Here is an 8,644-nt window from a genome sequence, read left to right as displayed (position 1 = left end):
AATCAGGAATGAAGGCTGGATACTGGAAGGTTTCACATAGATTATATAATGGTAAGAGAGAGATTAAGGAACCAGGTTTTAAATTGTATGACATTTCCAGGGGCAGATGTAGATTCTGACCACAATCTATTGGTTATGAACTGTAGATTAAAACTGAAGAAACTGCAAAAAGGTGGGAATTTAAGGAGATGGGATCTGGATAAACTGAAAGAACTAGAGGTTGTACAGAGTTTCAGGGAGAGCATAAGGGAACAATTGACAGGAATGGGGAAAAGAAATACAGTAGGAGAAGAATGGGTAGCTTTGAGCGATGAAATAGTGAAGGCAGCAGACTATCAAGTAGGTAAAACGACGACGGCTAGTAGAAATCCTTGGTTAACAGAAGAGATACTGAATTTAATCGATGAAAGGAGAAAATATAAAAATGCAGTAAATGAAGCAGGCAAAAAGAATAGAAACCTCTCAATAATGAGATCAACAGGAAGTGCGAAATGGCTAAGCAGGGATGGCTAGAGGGCAAATGTAAGGATGTAGAGGCTTATCTCCCTAGGGGTAAGATAGATACCGCCTACAGGAAAATTAGAGAAACTTTTGAAGAAAATGGAACCACTTGCATGAATAACAAGAGTTCAGATGGAAACCCAGTTATAAGCAAAGAAGGGAAAGCGGAAAGGTGGACGGAGTTTATACAGGGTCTATACAGGGCCGATGCTCTTGAGGACAATATTTTGAAAATGGAAGAGGATGCAGGTGAAGATAAATTGGGAGATACGATATTGCGTGAAGAGTTTGACAGAGCACTGAAAGACCTAAGTCGAAGCAAGGCCAGAGGAGTAGACAACATTCCATTAGAACTACTGATAGCCTTGGAAGAGCCAGTCCTGACAAAACTGTACCATCTGGCGAGGAAGATGTATGAGACAGGCGAAATTCCCTCAGACTTCATGAAGAATATAATAACTCCAATCCCAGAGAAAGAAGGTGGTGACAGATGTGAAAATTACCGAACTATCATTTTAATAAGTCACAGCTGCAAAATACTAACGCGAATTCTTTACAGACGAATGGAAAACTGGTAGAAGCCACCCTCGGGGAAGATCAGTTTGGATTCCGTAGAAATACTGTACATCTGAGGCAATACTGACCTTACAACTTATCTTCGAAGAAAGATGAAGGAAAGGCAAACCTACGTTTCTAGCGTTTGTATATTTAGAGAAAGCTTTTGACAATGTTGATTGGAATACTCTCTTTCAAATTCTGAGGGTGGCAGAGGTAAAATACAGGGAGCGAAAGGCTATTTACAATTTGTACAGAAACCAGATGTCAGATATAAGAGTCGAGGGACATGAAAGGGAAGCAGTGGTTGGGAAGGGAGTGAGACAGAGTTGTAGCCTCTCCCCGATGCTATTCAATCTGTATACTGAACAAGCAGTATAGGAAACAAAAGAAAAATGCGGAGTGGTAATTAAAATCCATTGGGAAGAAATAAATACTTCGATGTTCGCCGATGACATTGTAATTCTGTCAGAGGCAGCAAAGGACTTGGAAGAGCAGTTGAACGGAATGGATAGTGTCTTACAAGGAGGGTGTAAGACGAACATCAAAAAAAGCAAAACGAGGATAATGGAATGTAGTCGAATTAAGTCGGGTGATGCTGAGGAAATTAGATTAGGAAATGAGCCACTTAAAGTAGTATATGAGTTTTGCTATTTGGAGAGCAAATTATCTGATGATGGTCGAAGTAGAGAGGATATAAAATGTAGTGTCACAATGGCATGCTAAGCGTTTCTGAAGAAGAGAAATTTGTTAACATCGAGTATAGATTTAAGTGTCAGGAAGTCGTTTCTAAAAGTATTTGTATGGAGTGTAGCCATGTATGGAAGTGAAACATATTTTAGACAAGAAGAGAATAGAAGCTTCCGAAATGTGGTGCTGCAGAAGAATGCTGAAGATTAGATGGGTAGATCACATAACTAATGAGGAGGTATTGATTAGAATTGGGGAGAAGAGGAGTTTGTGGCACAATTTGACTAGAAGGAGGAATCGGTTGGTAGGACATGTTCTGAGGCATGAAGGGGTCACAAATTTAGTACTGGAGAGCAGCGTGGAGGGTAAAAATCGTTGAGGGAGACCAAGAGATGAATACACTAAGCAGATTCAGAAGGATGTAGGCTGCAGTAGGTACTGGGAGACGAAGAAGCTTGCACACGATAGGGTAGCATGGAGAGCTGCAACAAACCAGTCTCAGTACTGAAGACCACAACAACAACAACATGGGCAGGGCCCTACAAACAACTCTGAATTTTGCTCATCTATAGCACCAATTGGACCGAATTTGGCACTATATCCCTGTGGACGACATGCAACAAGTCTATCAATCAATGCCAGCCGAACAGCTACTTGCATAAGCGCCAGACATAGATAATTTTCTTACAGACTTGATCAATTTGTGTAGCTCTTTCTCGTGAATAAACCATTCAGTTTTTGAAATGGGACCCTTCATTTTTCTGTACATGAACATCACTTCTACTGATTTCCGCGCCATTGGTATAATTCCTTCTTGTTGCGTCGTATTTTCTTTAATTTTTAAAAAAGTATACTTGATATGTCTAATCGTTAAGTGGACATGGACTTGAAATGTCTGAAATTTTCGAAAACAATTCTTGTTACCATCTGAAAGACAATTTTTTCCCGTTTCAAAAAATGAATTTTTTATCTACTTCTGAGTTGTTGATTTGGTCTTAAACGCTCATTGAACAAATGTCTGCAAACCAGCCACGCTCAAGCAACAGGCAAGGAATAGCACCATATACATGTCTTGCCTGCCATAGTCATGGAAACAATAAAGCCAATATGCAGGGACCTTTCAGATACAAAATTACTCAGCAAATGTCTACGTGGCCGTACGCAATACCCTAATGAGAGTTTCAACATCTGCGTGTGGCAACGAGTGCCAAAAACAGTGTTTGTTGGATGGACAGTACTCAAAATGGGTGCGATGGATGCTGTCATGTGTTTCAATGATGGTGTAACCATCAGGATAAAAGTAATGGACAAATTAGGCATCCAGCCAGCAAATAATTGGATAGCTGCTCTGACTGCCATAGATTGTCAGCGAGTAGTTGAAGCTGTGGAAGCCAGTGTAAGGAAAAGGCCCCTGAAGAAGTCTACAGATGATAAAGAAGCAGCTGGCATGAAGATTATGCTGCTGGAATGTTCTGAAACAGGCATGCGATTCGTCAAAAACACTGTGAATATTCTTTTCTCATTTTCTCGAAACTACGTTCTCAGAACATTAGGTACATATAACTTCTCAATGGTTTCATCCATGTTCACCAAGTTTCCCTCAAGTGAAGAATGGGATAGCATTTTTGTATTGTGCGAAATACATCGCAGAAATGATCTGTGTTTGTCATTCTGTATATAATTTTAGCGGAATTTTTTAGGCAAAATAATAATGTGGTATAATAAGGCTTTTCCTATTTCCTCAGATATACTCCAAACTACAAAACGAGAGGCATAATGTGTTCTTGTGAATGTTAACAGCAGTCTGTCACAGTCTGAATGCTATTAGAGTGATGATGGACCGAAAATGGTACCTGAATAGGAAGTGTATTATAAAAAGACCTATTAGGCCAAATACTGTAATTCTTAAACTGTCGGAGATATTTTAATAAATATCCTTATACAGCTTGAGTTAATGTTATTCATTGTAGATGAAGAGTAATCTGCACTGAGAGCGAGCTATGAAAATGCAGCCCGTGCACGTCCAGGTCCCCTTAAAGAGAAACTGATGCATTTATTGCGTCGTCAGACACTGCCGCCTTTTGGCAGATATGACTTGAAGTTTCGGACATCGACATCTGAGAAAAAAAAATAGTGTCCCTTTAGGCGACAGATAATGTATTTTGTTTCCACATGTTTTATACCAGGATATATTTGGGATTGGTTGATAGGACCCTACCTGAGACAACAACCGGTTTTTCTGGATGCAATTTACAGTAGTTTTGCAGCTATGTGAGAGTAGGGGGGGGGGGGGGAGAGCAGCATCAAATTAATCTTCGGACTGAAAACCATAACAACAACAACAGTATGTCTTGTACGACAGATTTAATGTTTTTAGGAAAATGAAGATAAGGAATAAAATTTTTATTTATGCTTTCCAGAGTATTATCTAACACATAATCCCATTGTGTTATTTCATCTAAAAAGAAGGAAATTTTGTTTAGCGTAGTTTTATTCCTTCGCTCTGAGGGGAAAGGAGTGTATATTCAGCTAATCACTCAAATGTATTTAAAAATATTACTGAAGAATACAAGGATTATCGAAGTAATATATAAATGTAATAGTAAAACTCGAATCTTCAATACGAAAGCTGGTTCGAACACCGTAGTAGTTTGGAAGTGTTGCTTCCTCCATTCTTTTAATTGATTTAGCGAGTCTGTTACAGGTGGCTCTGCAGTTTAACATGGAATACAAGCCATAGACTAACCTCGCATTTATCACATTAACAGAAATCATTGTCGATCTTGAAAGAAGCGGTAAATGAAAAAAAAAAAAAAAAGAAATGCTTCTGACAAACCTCGGATAGAACCCTGTGGCCTAGACTGTTACTTACTTTCTGAACCACCGAACAAATTTGAAATGATGAAACTATTTATACTTTCATTAGTTACTGAAACAGATCGTCTAACATTGATAACGTTAAAAATTACTTGTTGCTTTCCAACGTGAAATATGCATGCATTGTTATAAGAGTGAAGCTCTCCACTGCATGGTACTGTATTGTAGAACGTCCGCTTTGAAAGGATAACTGAGTGATATGACGGTAGGCGTATGGTGGCTATGGAGAGTGAGCAGGAGATTTTCTGCTTAACAGACTGTAACATAATGCTACAAACCAATGTTGTTGAAATGTAGACTTTTCTAACATTATCTAACGACAGGTAGCTATAGTTACGATTTGCATCAGCTCCGTGGGTAATTTAGTATGACGCCAGCTGCTGCGAAAAGCTCCAGCTGTGATCAGATCAAGCTTGACTTGAAGTTGGTAGCCCAGGACGTCGAAACAGCAGGCCAGACTCGGTTTTTTTTTTTTTTTTTTGATTTTAGGACGCACAATTTCAATGGTCATTAGCGCCCAGACTACGTTAAGAATGCACCGCGAGGCACAAGTTTAAAACAACAACTAAAAGGGAAAACACGATAAAAGACAGACTGACAGGCATAGGATTAAAAAAAACAGCATAATCAAATGTCCTTAGAGAGGTTTGTCAAGTTGATAAAACGAAGAACGTGAGCAGCTGCTCGTGGGTCATCCGCTAAAATGGCATCTAGACTACATGGCAGGGCAAGATCAAGACACAGTGTGTTAAAATCCGGACAGGACGTTAAAATGTGGTGGACCGTCAGCAATAGCCCACATGGGCAGAACGGCGCCGGCGCAGCTGTCAGCAGATGGCGATGGCTGAACCGGCATCGTCCAATTCGTAACCGGGCCAAAACGACCTCCTCCCGCCGAGAAGGGCGGGAGGAGGACGTCCAAGCCGCGGGAAGAGGTTTCAAGGCCCGAAGCTTGTTGTCCGTAAGTGCAGCCCAATCGGCATGCCACAGCGATAAAATGCGCCGACAAATTAACCTGCTACAATCCGACGAAGGGACACAACAAGAAACTGTCCGAGGCTGGAGGACCGCAGCCTTGGCCGCGGCATCTGCAGCTTCGTACCCAGGGATTCCGACATGGCCTGGAACCCACATAAAGCTAACCAGAGAACCGAGGTCCACCAGCTGCTGAAGAGAGCGTTGGATCCGGTGCACGAAAGGGTGAACCGGATACGGATCACTGAGGCTCTGTATGGCGCTCAGGGAATCGGAGCAGATGACATAAGCAGAATGTCGGTGGCGGCAGATGTAAAGAAAAGCCTGGTAGAGGGCAAAGAGCTCAGCTGTGAAGACCGAACAATGGCCATTGAGCCGGTATTTGAAACTTTGTGCCCTGACAATAAAGGAACACCCGACCCCGTGATTGGTCTTTGAGCCATCTGTATAAATGAAGGTTATATTAATGAACTTCGAACGATGTTCGACAAAATGGGAGTGGTAGACCGAACCGGGGGTAACCTCCTTTGGGAGCGAGCTGAGGTCAAGGTGAACGCGAACCTGAGCCTGGAGCCAAGGTGGCGTGTGGCTCTCGCCCACTCGAAAGGTTGCAGAGAGTGAAAAATTAAGGTGTTGAAGGAGGCGACGAAAGCGAACTCCAGGGGGTATCAGGGCAGAGACATACAACCCGTATTGACGGTCGAGAGAGTCGTCAAAAAAGGAACGATAAGACGGGTGGTCGGGCATTGACAGTAGCCGACAGGCATACCGACAAAGCAGTATATTGCGCCGGTAGGTGAGTGGCAATTCGTCAGCGTCAGCATAAAGACTCTCTACGGGACTAGTATAAAACGCTCCGATCGCAAGTCGTAAACCCCGATGTTGTATGGAGTTGAGGCGGCGTAAGATGGATGGCCGTGCAGAGGAGTATACGAAGCTCCCATAATCCAGCTTGAAGCAGACGATCGACCGATATAGATGAAGTAGGATGGTTCGATCCGCTCCCCACGACATACCACTGAGAACACGGAGGAGATTTAAAGAACGGGTACAACGGGCAGCCAAATATGACACATGTGCAGACCAGTAAAGTTTCCTGTCAAATGCAAGACCTAAAAATTTTGTGTCTCCACGAATGGGAGAGCAACGGGACCGAGTCGTAAGTACGGTGGGAGAAACTCTTTGTAGCGCCAGAAGTTAATACAGACCATCTTCTCGGCAGAAAAACGGAAGCCATTGGCGACACTCCAGGAGTAAAGACGGTCAAGAGAACGCTGAAGACAACGCTCCAGGTCACGTGTACGCTGCACGCTGCAATAGATGGTCAAATCGTCCACGAAAAGGGAGCCTGATACATCAGCTGGGAGGCAATCCATTATTGGATTGATCGCTATGGCGAAGAGAGCGACGCTCAAAACTGAGCCCTGTGGCACCCCATTCTCCTGGCGAAAGGTGTCTGACAGGACAGAACCGACACGTACCCTGAACTGTCGATCCATTAAAAAGGAACCAATAAAAAGAGGGAGGCGACCGCGAAGGCCCCATGTATGCATGGTGCGGAGAATGCCCGCCCTCCAACAAGTGTCGTAAGCCTTCTCCAAATCAAAGAAGACAGCCGCGGTCGGGCGCTTCCGCAAGAAGTTATTCATAATGAAGATCGACAAGGTAACCAGATGGTCAACAGCAGAGCGGCGCCTACGAAATCCACATTGTACATTGGTAAGTAGGCGTCGAGACTCGAGCAGCCAAACCAAACGAGAGTTAACCATTCGCTCCATCACTTTACAGACACAGCTGGTAAGCGAGATGGGTCGATAACTGGAATGCAAGTGCTTGTCCTTCCCCGGCTTAGGAATCGGGACATCAATAGACTTGCGCCAGCATGCGGGAACATGTCCCTCAATCCAGATGCGATTGTAAGTACGAAGAAGAAAACCTTTACCCGCAGGAGAAAGGTTCTTCAGCATCTGAATATGAATAGAATCGGGCCCTGGAGCGTAGGACCGTGACCGGGCAAGTGCGTTTTCGAGTTCCCGCATGGTGAATGGGGCATTATAACTTTCACGATTCGAGGAGCGGAAGTTAGGTGGCCTAGCCTCCTCTGCCTGTTTGCGGGGGAGGAAGGCAGAGTGGTAATGAGCGGAGCGCGAAACCTCTGCGAAAAAGCGGCCGAAGGCATTGGAGACATCCTCAGGGGCGACAAGGACGTCATTCGCGACCGTCAAGCCAGAAACTGGTGAGTGGACCTTAGTGCCAGATAGCCGGCGCAGGCTACCCCAGACAACAGAAGAAGGAGTAAAACTGTTGAAGGTGCTTGTGAAAGCAGTCCAGCTGGCTTTCTTGCTTTCTTTAATAATACGACGACACTGTGCACGCAATTGTTTATAAGTGATACAATTCGCCACTGTAGGGTGGCGTTTGAAGGTGCGTAAAGCACGTCGACGAGCACGTAAAGCGTCTCTACATGCTGCGGTCCACCAGGGGACCGGTACACGACGTGGAGAAGAAGTAGGGTGAGGGATGGAATATTCAGCAGCAGTGAGAATGACTTCCGTGAGGTGTGCGACCTGACGATCGCAGCTTGTGAAGGTTTGATCCTGAAAGGTCGCCCTGGAAGAGAAGAGCCCCCAGTCTGCTTTGGAGATGCTCCAACTAGATGAGCACGCAGAGGGGGTATGCTGCAGGAGATGGATAACACACAGGAAGTGTGTGTGTGTGTGTGTGTTGGGGTTTATGGGCGCTCAACATCGAGGTCATCAGCGCCCTGACACACAGTAAAAGGAACGAATGTGGAGAGACCTAATAAAACTGAAAAACACACTCAAAGCAGGAAAAGAGGAATAATACGACCTGAGAAGGTAAAACCTAAGGTAAGGGATAACATAGCGACAAGAATGACATAGGAAACCGTCAGTGTCTGGCCACTTACATAAAATATGGGCGAGCTTGTCACACAGGAAACAAGTTAAAATCCCCTCCCTAAAATCTTTGTAAAAACATTCGACATGGCACAGAACTTTAAAACTTTAACCACATTCGTCCGAGT

Source organism: Schistocerca serialis, chromosome 8, assembly GCF_023864345.2.
Source record: "Schistocerca serialis cubense isolate TAMUIC-IGC-003099 chromosome 8, iqSchSeri2.2, whole genome shotgun sequence".
NCBI classification, from domain to species: Eukaryota; Metazoa; Arthropoda; class Insecta; order Orthoptera; family Acrididae; genus Schistocerca; species Schistocerca serialis.
This window is presented reverse-complemented; position numbering follows the sequence as displayed.